Source organism: Dermochelys coriacea, chromosome 10, assembly GCF_009764565.3.
Source record: "Dermochelys coriacea isolate rDerCor1 chromosome 10, rDerCor1.pri.v4, whole genome shotgun sequence".
Lineage (NCBI taxonomy): Eukaryota > Metazoa > Chordata > Testudines > Dermochelyidae > Dermochelys > Dermochelys coriacea.
This window is the reverse complement of record NC_050077.1, coordinates 70,066,045-70,078,256: the sequence shown is the minus strand read 5'-3', so window position 1 is coordinate 70,078,256 and position 12,212 is coordinate 70,066,045.

Genomic DNA, 12,212 nt, shown 5'->3' with positions numbered 1-12,212 from the left:
TGGAATACGGAGTAGAGGGTGGGCCTGGGTTCCTCCCAAACCTCCCAACTCCTAGTCAGACACAGGAGGAGTCGACCTGGACTGTGGGTTCAGAAAAATGGCCAAGCTGAGGGCTGCAGTGAACCTCCAAGGTGAGTAAATCTGCCAATAAGTGCAAGACCCACCAAAGTAGAGCAGGAACTTTGTCACAACTGGTTTCGGAAGTGGGATCTGGTGTCCACAGCGCGGCGGAAGAAGGAGGGTGTTTGGAAGGGAAAAAAAAAGAAAAAGGGAAGAGGGTCTATTTTCATTTTTTTTCACCACAATGGAGGAGGTAGTGTGGGCACTGATACAAACCACGGCTGCCCAGGAGGAGGCTACTCGTTTCCAGGAAGCCACCCAACAGGAGGCAGTGCGGCTGCAGCAAGAGACTAATCGCCTGCTGATGGACCAGGCTGCTCGAGACCGGGCTATGTTGCGGGAACTGGTAAACCAGATACAGGCCGTTACAGAGCTGAACCGTGGTCATGATGGGACGCAGATCATGCGGGCCAGCAATTGGCTGCAGAAAATGACGCGGGAGGATGATGTAGAGACATACCTCCTGGCCTTTGAGAGGACAGCCCTGTGGGAGGCTTGGCCCTGAGAACAGTGGTCTGGCACCCTCACTCCATTCCTGTGTGGTGAGGCCCAGAAGGCCTACTATGATTTGCCTGAAGAGGCTGCGGCAGACTACCCCCAGCTGAAAGCAGAGATCCTGGCCAGATCTGGGGTAATGACCGCAGTGCGGGCCCAGCGATATCATGAGTGGAGGTACCAGGAAAACAAAACCCTGAGGTCTCATCCATCTCGCACAAAAGTGATTACGAACTGAGTCCCGGAGTCCAGAGGAGATACTAGAGGTTCTGGTCATCAACCGGTACATGAGAGGACTACAGCCAGACCTTCGCGCCTGGGTAAGCCAGAACAAACCCTCCACCTGTGATGAGGTTGTCGCGCTGGTAGAAAGGCGAAGGACGCTTTTCTTGACCTGCTGCTCACAAACCGGGTAGAATTAGTGGGGGAAGCAAAAGTGGATGGGAATCTGGGAGGCAGTGACCATGAGTTGGTTGAGTTCAGGATCCTGACGCAGGGAAGAAAGGTAAGCAGCAGGATACGGACCCTGGACTTCAGGAAAGCAGACTTTGACTCCCTCAGGGAACAGATGGCCAGGATCCCCTGGGGGACTAACATGAAAGGGAAGGGAGTCCAGGAGAGCTGGCTGTATTTCAAGGAATCCCTGTTGAGGTTACAGGGACAAACCATCCCGATGAGTCGAAAGAATAGTAAATATGGCAGGCGACCAGCTTGGCTTAATGGTGAAATCCTAGCGGATCTTAAACATAAAAAAGAAGCTTACAAGAAGTGGAAGGTTGGACATATGACCAGGGAAGAGTATAAAAATATTGCTCGGGCATGTAGGAAAGATATCAGGAGGGCCAAATCGCACCTGGAGCTGCAGCTAGCAAGAGATGTCAAGAGTAACAAGAAGGGTTTCTTCAGGTATGTTGGCAACAAGAAGAAAGCCAAGGAAAGTGTGGGCCCCTTACTGAATGAGGGAGGCAAGCTAGTGACAGAGGATGTGGAAAAAGCTAATGTACTCAATGCTTTTTTTGCCTCTGTTTTCACTAACAAGGTCAGCTCCCAGACTGCTGTGCTGGGCAACACAAAATGGGGAAGAGATGGCCAGCCCTCTGTAGAGATAGAGGTGGTTAGGGACTATTTAGAAAAGCTGGACGTGCACAAGTCCATGGGGCCGGACGAATTGCATCCGAGAGTGCTGAAGGAATTGGCGGCTGTGATTGCAGAGCCCTTGGCCATTATCTTTGAAAACTCGTGGCGAACGGGGGAAGTCCCGGATGACTGGAAAAAGGCTAATGTAGTGCCCATCTTTAAAAAAGGGAAGAAGGAGGATCCTGGGAACTACAGGCCGGTCAGCCTCACCTCAGTCCCTGGAAAAATCATGGAGCAGGTCCTCAAAGAATCAATCCTGAAGCACTTAGAGGAGAGGAAAGTGATCAGGAACAGTCAGCATGGATTCACCAAGGGAAGGTCATGCCTGACTAATCTAATCGCCTTTTATGATGAGATTACTGGTTCTGTGGATGAAGGGAAAGCAGTGGATGTATTGTTTCTTGACTTTAGCAAAGCTTTTGACACGGTCTCCCACAGCATTCTTGTCAGCAAGTTAAGGAAGTATGGGCTGGATGAATGCACTATAAGGTGGGTAGAAAGCTGGCTAGATTGTCGGGCTCAACGGGTAGTGATCAATGGCTCCATGTCTAGTTGGCAGCCGGTGTCAAGTGGAGTGCCCCAGGGGTCGGTCCTGGGGCCCGTTTTGTTCAATATCTTCATAAATGATCTGGAGGATGGTGTGGATTGCACTCTCAGCAAATTTGCGGATGATACTAAACTGGGAGGAGTGGTAGATACGCTGGAGGGTAGGGATAGGATACAGAAGGACCTAGACAAATTGGAGGATTGGGCCAAAAGAAATCTAAAGAGGTTCAATAAGGATAAGTGCAGGGTCCTGCACTTAGGATGGAAGAATCCAATGCACCGCTACAGACTAGGGACCGAATGGCTCGGCAGCAGTTCTGCGGAAAAGGACCTAGGGGTGACAGTGGACGAGAAGCTGGATATGAGTCAGCAGTGTGCCCTTGTTGCCAAGAAGGCCAATGGCATTTTGGGATGTATAAGTAGGGGCATAGCGAGCAGATCGAGGGACGTGATCGTTCCCCTCTATTCGACACTGGTGAGGCCTCATCTGGAGTACTGTGTCCAGTTTTGGGCCCCACACTACAGGAAGGATGTGGATAAATTGGAAAGAGTACAACGAAGGGCAACAAAAATGATTAGGGGTCTAGAGCACATGACTTATGAGGAGAGGCTGAGGGAGCTGGGATTGTTTAGTCTGCAGAAGAGAAGAATGAGGGGGGATTTGATAGCTGCTTTCAACTACCTGAAAGGGGGTTTCAAAGAGGATGGCTCTAGACTGTTCTCAATGGTAGCAGATGACAGAACGAGGAGTAATGGTCTCAAGTTGCAATGGGGGAGGTTTAGATTGGATATTAGGAAAAACTTTTTCACTAAGAGGGTGGTGAAACACTGGAATGCGTTACCTAGGGAGGTGGTAGAATCTCCTTCCTTAGAGGTTTTTAAGGTCAGGCTTGACAAAGCCCTGGCTGGGATGATTTAACTGGGACTTGGTCCTGCTTTGAGCAGGGGGTTGGACTAGATGACCTTCTGGGGTCCCTTCCAACCCTGATATTCTATGATTCTATGATTCTATGACGGCGAGGGAGCTGACCCGACCCTGGGTTAAGGAAGAAGCACCTTGGGTTAAACTAGCAGCACCAAGCCCTAGAGCTCGGGTGACTGGGCCACCAGGAGAACCCAGGTGGAAAAAGAGAGGGGCTGAAGGCCCACCAGAAGTCACAAAGAGTCGCAGCACTGAGGGGGAAGAGGATCATGATGTTAGACTACCCAAACCAAGAGACCGGGGAATGCCTAGGGCTCCATACAAATGTTACGCCTGCGGGGAGTGGGGACACATAGCTGCACAGTGTCCCAATGCCAAGAAACCTATGCAGTGTAACCTGGGGAACTGGGCAGACCCATCCTCCCTAATCCACCTGTGGGGGGGGTCTCACTAACCCCACATATGTACACCAGACCAGTGAAGCTAAATGGGGTAGAGACCACAGCACTGGTTGATTCAGGGAGTGCTATCATGCTTGTCTCAGGGAAGCTCGTGAAGCGTAGTCAGCTGCTGTGGGCTAAGCATATGGGGATAACATGCATCCATGGGACAGTGGGTTATTACCTCACCATCCCAGTAAAAATCAAGATTATGGGGAACAATACTGAGGTAGCAGCAGGTGTAGTCCCTAAACTCCCATACCCAGTGCTCATAGGGAGGGACTTCCCAGGGTTTGGAGACTTACTCCCGGTAGGGGAATTGGAGAAAGGGGGAAGCCCTGAAAGTAGTGAGGCATCCACAGTAGACTGTCAACCCCCAACGTTCTCTGAAATATCCCCAGATTTGTTCTCCACTCCCAGATAGCGTAGAAAGACAAAAAGGGAAAGAAGGGCAGCTAAGGCCTTGGGAACCCGAATACTGGCCCAAAGCCAGAGGGTTGCTCTCGTAGGTAGGCGGACCCGAGCAGCTGAAAAGGAGACCACCCAGGAGGGAGAAGCACCCGAGTCTGACCCACACCCTAACGCCTCTGAACCAGTAGAGGCAACAGAGATTGGCCCCCTAGATCTCGGGCAGATTAGCCCCAGGAGAGGAAATTTTGGATGGGACCAGGCTGAAGACCCAAGGTACGACAACATTAGGAAGGAGGTGACTGAAATAGATGGGATCCCCGTGGAAGGACCCTACTTCATAATGAAGAAGAATCTCTTATACCAGGTTGCACCAGTACAGGGGCAGAAGGTACAGCAGATCCTGTACCTCAAAAACACCAGAATGCTGTATTAAGTCTGGCCCATAGTCATATTTTTGGGGGGCATTTGGGGGTAGAGAAGACCCTGGCACGGGTTCTGCGATGATTCTTCTGGCCCGGAGTATATGAAGAAGTGCGGAGGTACTGTGCGTCCTGCCCAGCGTGTCAGCTGCACAGTCCCCATCCCCACCTGAGGGCACCTTTAGTACCCCTTTCCATCATAGAGGTCCCCTTCAAGTGAATAGCCATAGATCTAGTGGGACCCCTGGAGAAGACAGCTCGGGGCCACAATACATACTTGTCATTCTGGATTATGCTACTCGCTACCCAGAAGCCGTGCCCCTGTGGAACACGGCCTCTAAAACGATAGCTAAAGAGTTGGTGGGGATCTTTGCCCGAGTGGGGCTACCAAAGGAGATATTAACAGACCAAGGTACCCCATTTATGTTGAAGCTAATGAAGGACCTCGTATGCTGCTCCATATACATACCCTGAGAACTTCAGTCTATCATCTGCAGACCGATGGGCTGGTGGAAAGGTTTAACCGAACACTCAAGGCAATGATAAGGAAAGTGGTAAGTCGAGACGGGAAGGATTGGGACACCCTACCACCCTATCTTATGTTTGCAATCTGGGAGGTACCTCAGGCCTCAACTGGGTTATCCCCCTTTGAATTATTATACGGACGCCACCCCCGTGGCATACTAGATATTGCAAAAGAAATCTGGGAAGAGGAACCCAATGAGGGGAGAAATATAATTGACCACGTGTTGCAGATGCGAGAACGGAGAGCCCGGGTCACCCCCTATTGTACGGGAACATTTGGAAAAGGCGCAGGAGGCCCAGCGAACCCATTACAATCGCCAGGCAAAAGTCCGACAGTTCCAACCAGGGGATCGGGTGATTGGGTTGGTACCCATGGCAGAAAGCAAGTTTCTGACCCAATGGCAGGGGCTCTATGAGGTGGTTGAACCCGTGGGGGAAGTAACCTACAAAGTGCAGCAGCCAGGATGCTGGAAACAAGAACACATTTATCACATTAACCTCTTAAAGCCTTGGCACCAACGAGGTGTGTGTGTAGTGGCCCAAGAGACCCCGATCCAGGAAAATAATATGCAGGAGCAGATCAGGATATTCACTGATCTGACACCAAACCAGAAGGAGGAGGTAACTGAGATGATCAACCGATACCAGGATGTGTTTTCAACCAAACCGGGCCAGACCACCGAAGCATATCACCACATTAACACAGACCCTGGGGCAAAGGTAACTTTAAGGCCCTATTGGATACCAGCAGCAACAAGAGAGGAGATCAAGGCAGAGGTAAAAAGGATGTTGGAGCTGGGAGTCATCGAAGAGTCCCATAGTCAGTGGTCAAGCCCGATTGTGTTGGTGCCCAAACCCAATGGCACCATTAGGTTTTGTAATGACTTTCGCCGGCTGAATGAGAGATCCAAATTCGATGCATACCCCATATCGATGAGTTAGTTGACCGCCTGGGCAATGCCCGATTTTTGACCACCCTTGATTTAACAAAGGGATACTGGCAGATTCCCCTTGCCAAAGATGCGAAAGAAAAGACGGCATTCTCTATACCAGAGGCTCTGTTTCAATATACTGTTCTTCCTTTTGGATTGCATGGGGCACCTGCCACCTTCCAGCATCTTATGGACAAGCTCCTATGGCCCCATACCAGTTATGCAGTGGCATACCTGGATGATGTGATTATTCACGCCACTGACTGGGAAACCCACTTAGGAAAGGTGGAAGCGGTTCTGGACACGCTAAGACAGGCTGGCCTCACAGCCAAGTGTGCTATAGGGCTAGCCGAGGCTAAACACCTTGGCTACATTGTAGGAAGGGGCATGGTCAAGCCCCAGCTAAACAAACTATCCAAAATTGGCCCCAGTCGAATCGGAAAAGCAAATCCAGGCATTCCTGGGTGTGGCAGGGTACTACAGACAATTTATTCCCCATTTTGCTACCAGAGCGAGTCCCTTGACAGACCTGATAAAAGCCTGGGGTCCAGACATGGTGAAGTGGACAGATGCCACAGAGAAAGCATTCATGGATCTACAGAGAGCCCTCTGCAGTAACCCCTAGCTTATAGCCCCAGACTTCAACAAAGAATTCATTTTACAAACAAATGATGCATTTGAAGTAGGATGGGGAGCTGTCCTATCGCAGATGGTCAGAGATGAAGAACACCCAAGCCTCTACCTCAGCAGGAAACTCCTCCCGAGAGAGCAGAAGTATGCTGTGGTTGAAAGAGAGTGCCTAGCTGTGAAATGGGCCATGGAAACACTATGCTATTACCTTCTGGGATGATGGTTTACCCTTGTGACTGACCATGGACCCTTCCAGTGGATGCAGCGAAATAAAGAGAAGAACACAAGGGTGACCAGATGATTCCTGTCCCTACAACCTTTCCAATTCACCATACAACACCGGGCTGGAAGCCACCATGGCAATGCAGATGGCTTGTCACAAGTACACTGCCTGACATCCCAAGTTACCCAACCCCGTAGTGTTGAGCGGGGGGTGGGGGGAGATATGTGACAGGGTTGGGCCAGATGGCTATAGGAGATTAATAGAAGGCAGATATATTAGCCCCAGGCTAAGTAGGTCCATTTTCCCTGAGCAAGGTAACAGGGACGGTTCCAGAACAATCAGGAACCTTCTGGAGACAATTAAGACAGGCTGATTAGAACACCTGCAGCCAATCAAGAAGCTCCTAGAATCAATTAAGACAAGCTAATCAGGGCCTGGGTTTTAAAAAGGAGCTCACTTCAGTTTGTGGTGTGAGGAGCTGGGAGCAAGAGGCACTAGGAGCTGAGAGTGAGAATGTGGATTGTTGGAGGACTGAGGTGTACAAGCATTATCAGACACCAGGAGAAAGGTCCTATGGTGAGGATAAAGAAGATGTTGGGAGGAGGCCATGGGGAAGTAGCCCAGGGAGTTGTAGCTGTTGCACAGCTGTTCTAGGAGGCACTCTAGAGAGCTGCATGCCACAGGGCCCTGGGCTGGAATACGGAGTAGAGGGCGGGCCCGGGTTCCCCCCAAATCCTCCCAACTCCTGGTCAGACACAGGAGGAGTCGACCTGGACTGTGGGTTCAGAAAAACAGCCAGGCTGAGGGCTGCAGTGAAGCTCCAAGGCGAGCAAATCCGCCAATAAGCACAAGGTAGAGCAGGAACTTTGTCACACTTTGTTTATTTTTCTTTTAGTTCTCGAGTCACTAACTGGAGAGACAGTGCTCTGCAAGGCAATTTCTAAGTCAGCACAAGATTAAAAGCTGGAATATATTTCCTGGAGAAAAAAATATTTACATACTATCTACTGCACAAATGAAAAAGGGATGAAAGCTTAAACACATCCTGTTCTGATTCCTTTCTACTCATAAGTATTTGTTTGGTTTTTCTTCCTTGAAAGCAGAAAAATTGTTGGAAGACAAGGATTCAAAACAGGGGAGGGGAACTCACTGAGTGAGTTGTGGGGAAAATGTTTGTCATCCCTCTACTGTACATAATGTCTCACTTCTATGAGGCTCTTGTACTGCAGGCAAAACATAATAACCTGACGATGAATAAAATATTAAATACTGCTGAGTCTTTTATGGGGACTTTTTTGTAGTTCTGGTTGGTATAGCAGCATTCTTCTAAGTACCCTGACACTGAGACAGCTACATGGTAAAGCATCAATTCAGTAGTATACATTTTTGCAATAAAAAAATACACAGTGACTTGGGGAAATTCAGCAGTAACTATGGACTGTTAGAGCCTGGAGACACTCTTCTCTATATATAAATGTTCCTTTTGCTGTCCATCCAGATGTGTCCAAAGCTAATACCCTGCCAACTTTCTGGAATACATTTTAAAAATGATAAAATCAGTGTTTACATCACATTCCATCCTTTTTTGGGAGATGAAGATGTTGTTGATCTGGTAAACTTGGAAACTGCTGATCAGACTGATGTGACATTCAGACCAGCTGTAGAAAGACACGAATGCCAGCATGGAACCAGTAGTGCACAACAGGACACATTACCAGAACAACCCACTGACTGCTGAGGTCGTCCAACTAGGGAGAGAAGAGCCCCACAGATACTGACATATGAACAGTTAGGGAGACCTATTAATCAGTATCTGAATCTAACTTTTGGACTGGTGGGTTGTCTTCATGTTTGTCCCTTGCTATGTCAAGTGCCTATTCCTTACTTTACCCTGCATTGTGCCCAAGTCTAAAGTAATATTGGTAAATGAAGGGTTTTATAGTTCTAGATAGTTTGTACTTATGTTAATTTAATACGTTTTCTAAATAGCTTTCTGTATGCCCAGTGACTTGGAGTTTCATAGTTATAACATTGATCATATAGGAAATTTTATTTCATAAGATATGAATGATTATCTTTGGGGATTTAAGGTGTTCAGACCTGACTCTTTAGCTGGATAGTGGAACTAAAATTGCCACAGAAACTTTCAGCTTAATATGAAATAAGCTGAAGAGAGATGTAGAAGCTTCCACCATCAGTAAATTCTGACAGAGGAGAGACCCAAAGACTTGATGACCACTGTTATGAGCTGTGGAACTCATGGATGACTGCTTATAAGTCAAATAGATGAGCTGTGTGTTACATTTTGTTAATAGAAATTTCAGGATAACATTACATTTATGAGCAGGGAGCATACAACTCATAAAGGAATGTCAGAGTTAGATTGACCTGTGCCCTGTCTCTTTAAGAATTCAAAGTCTGCTGAAAGGCTCAAAGGAGGTAGCTCTGGTTTCAGCAACAGAGTTGTGCGTATTCTAAAAGGACTAAGCAGCAATGGGGCTTGTGCAAGATGTAGTTGTTTGGGTTTTATGCTAATTTAATAACACTCCAGTTTGAAAACTGTCCTTGGTCTGGGAGGGAACACTAATATAACTTATTTACTTTAATTTATTGGATTGTGTGTGCCATTCAGCATCTCACAACACACCTGTGAGGTAGGGAAGTATTATTACCTCTGCAGCAAAGAGAAATTAAATGATTTGCCCAAGTTCACAAGGAAAGTCTGCACCAGAGCTGGAGGGAAAAAATCAGGATTTCTTAGGTTCCAGTCTTTTGCCTAAATTGCAAGACCATCCTTTCTCTATACCAGTGGGAAAGAGTTTATACAGGTTGTATTGTATGTGTATTTCAAGTGTTCTGGGGGAACATTAGTACATATTCTATATAGAGGAGACATAATTCTTCTTAGATCTAATTAAACTTAGACATGAACTAGTACAAGGACCATCGGTTTTTATGGTTCTCTCTGATATAACATGACTAAATATTGATTTTTTTTTACTACACAAAGCCGTACTCCTAATGCACAGCTTGCTATTTTATGGGTTTATATTACTCCCCACTCCTTTCTTCCAAGACCCAATATGTGCAACTGTATAATTAGGTACTTCAGCAAATTAACAGCAATGATATCAATCACTATAGATATACAGAATTTCTGGGTTTTTTACAGTCTCACAGGGTGTGTACGTATCTATCTAATCTATCTCTCTATCTATCTATCTCTCTATATACACATACACACACACACACACACACACACTACTCTGCACAGATAGTGAGTGAAAAATAGGGAAGATGAGCATTACTATGCAGTTCTGAGAGGAAAGTATTACAGAGGAGAGTAATGTATACTGCAAAGCGTATTTTATGAAATAATACTAGGGATCTAGTAGTTCCAAAAAACTTGATGTACTTAGGTATCCCAAAGTTCCTTCTGACTGAATGGGATAGATACACTGGAATCTATGATCTCTTCATTTAAGGTACACTGACTCCTAGTAGTAAAGAGATGTAGCTTTCAGAAAAACTGAAGTGACCATTGGCCAAGAAAATGACAACCACTGCGTGAAGGTGTGTGCATGAACTGTGTGCCTGATAACTACTCTCATGCTACAAAATTTGCCACTTACAATTGTCACTCTACTAATTGGCAGTTTCCCAAAGCAGGGAAACTTTAGTAAGCCCATAAAATGTGCTCAGGGTTAGATCAAATGGCTCCTACTATGCAAATCACAAACCCCTAGAACAATACATTCATTTTGAAGATTGCCAGCCAAATGAATGATTGGGAGGACATAATTATACATCACAGTCTCCAAAGATTTTTAAATGAAGGGATAAAGATGTGACCCTATATTAGTAAAGATAAACCTAATAAATAAAGAAAAAAGGAAAGAAAGAGGAAAAACTGGTCAGTGCAAACTGTGGAGGCACAAATATGCACTTGCAAAACGACTTCTGATTGAGCAAATCGGGACACAACATACGCTGTTTAACACATGTGGGTTGTGTTATGATTTTGTTTGTGATCATACCCCTGTTTATATGGCACACATTTCAACAAATAGATCTGCAGAATGCAAATAACTGAAGGAGAATGAAGCAGAAGTAACAATAGGAGAGAAGTAAGGAAGATGTGGCTTATTGCTAATGTCACAATCTCTCTCATCCTCTTGAGTAAAGGAGAAGATGAAAAGAGGTAGAGGGAAGAACGTTGGGAGAGAGAGGATTGACTTGTCTCTCTGATGTCATAGTGCGATTGCTTATCGGTTATGTCACAATCCCGCTGCTCAACAGTGAGTAGTTCATAGGGCAGCAGAAGAAAGGAGAGGAATGTGAAAAGTGGAGAGGGAGGAACGATGAAGAGGGGGAGGGAAAGAGGGGAAGGTAGGAGGGGCCAAAAAGGTCTGGCGTTCTAAGATGACTGACACACCTTATGAATCACTAGCTGTGCTATTTAGTGGTGGAGTTAAAACGTTTCATTGAGTGTGATGTTACAGAGAAGCCTATCTTCTACCATACAGTCTTCAGTAATCATAATCTTCTTCCACAGTCTTCCTCAACAGTTACTTATGAAGCCCAGCTTGGCATGTATTGTGGTGTAAGACTGGTAAGTGTTGCTGATATATATTATTATATTTTTGCATATTGGATGAAATTTTCAAGGAACCTAGGAGAGTTAGGCAGTTAACTCAGTGCTGCATTAGGATGTAGCTAACACCCATGCAGGGCCTGATTCTCTGTTGTACCAAATTTCCACAAGGTGTAGCAGAGACAGGATGGGTACGAGTGTGCTCAAGGAGCCACTTATAGTTCCCTGATTCTCTGCCAGGCCATGGCCCTAGCACAGGTTAGAGTAGCTTAGGGGCTGTTCTCATGTGCACCTGCTGGCAATGGTCCCCAAGTGACTGACCACCAGCAGAGAATAAGCCATCCTCATCCCTATCGTCCCTCTGTTTTTCCCACCCTCTGCCTTCTGCACTGGAGACTGCAGGGAGGGTGGTGTAGGATCTATTATCCACCAACAGAGGTGATAGGGCCAGATTCTGTGCCTCTTGCATTGTGGCTAGAGCACAGAGGTCCGTGTTGGTGGTAAAGTTAATGAACGATTGTAAGCCTTTGCGATCGTTGGATGAAAAGTGCTAGCCACATACACATATTGTTATTAATTTTAAAAATCCATGAATTTATTTTCTGAGCCAGACAGTCAGGGCAGCATTCCCCTCCGTCAGATCAACTATACGCTTAAGATATGTATAAGAAAACGCAAAACAGAAGGGATGTGGCAAAATAGATGGCAATTGATGGGAAAAAATACACCGTCATCTGGGTATATTACAAGGCTTTCCTCCAGACTTACTAATGAGCACTCAGAAGGTCTCAAAAGAATTATAAATATCCACAGACCCA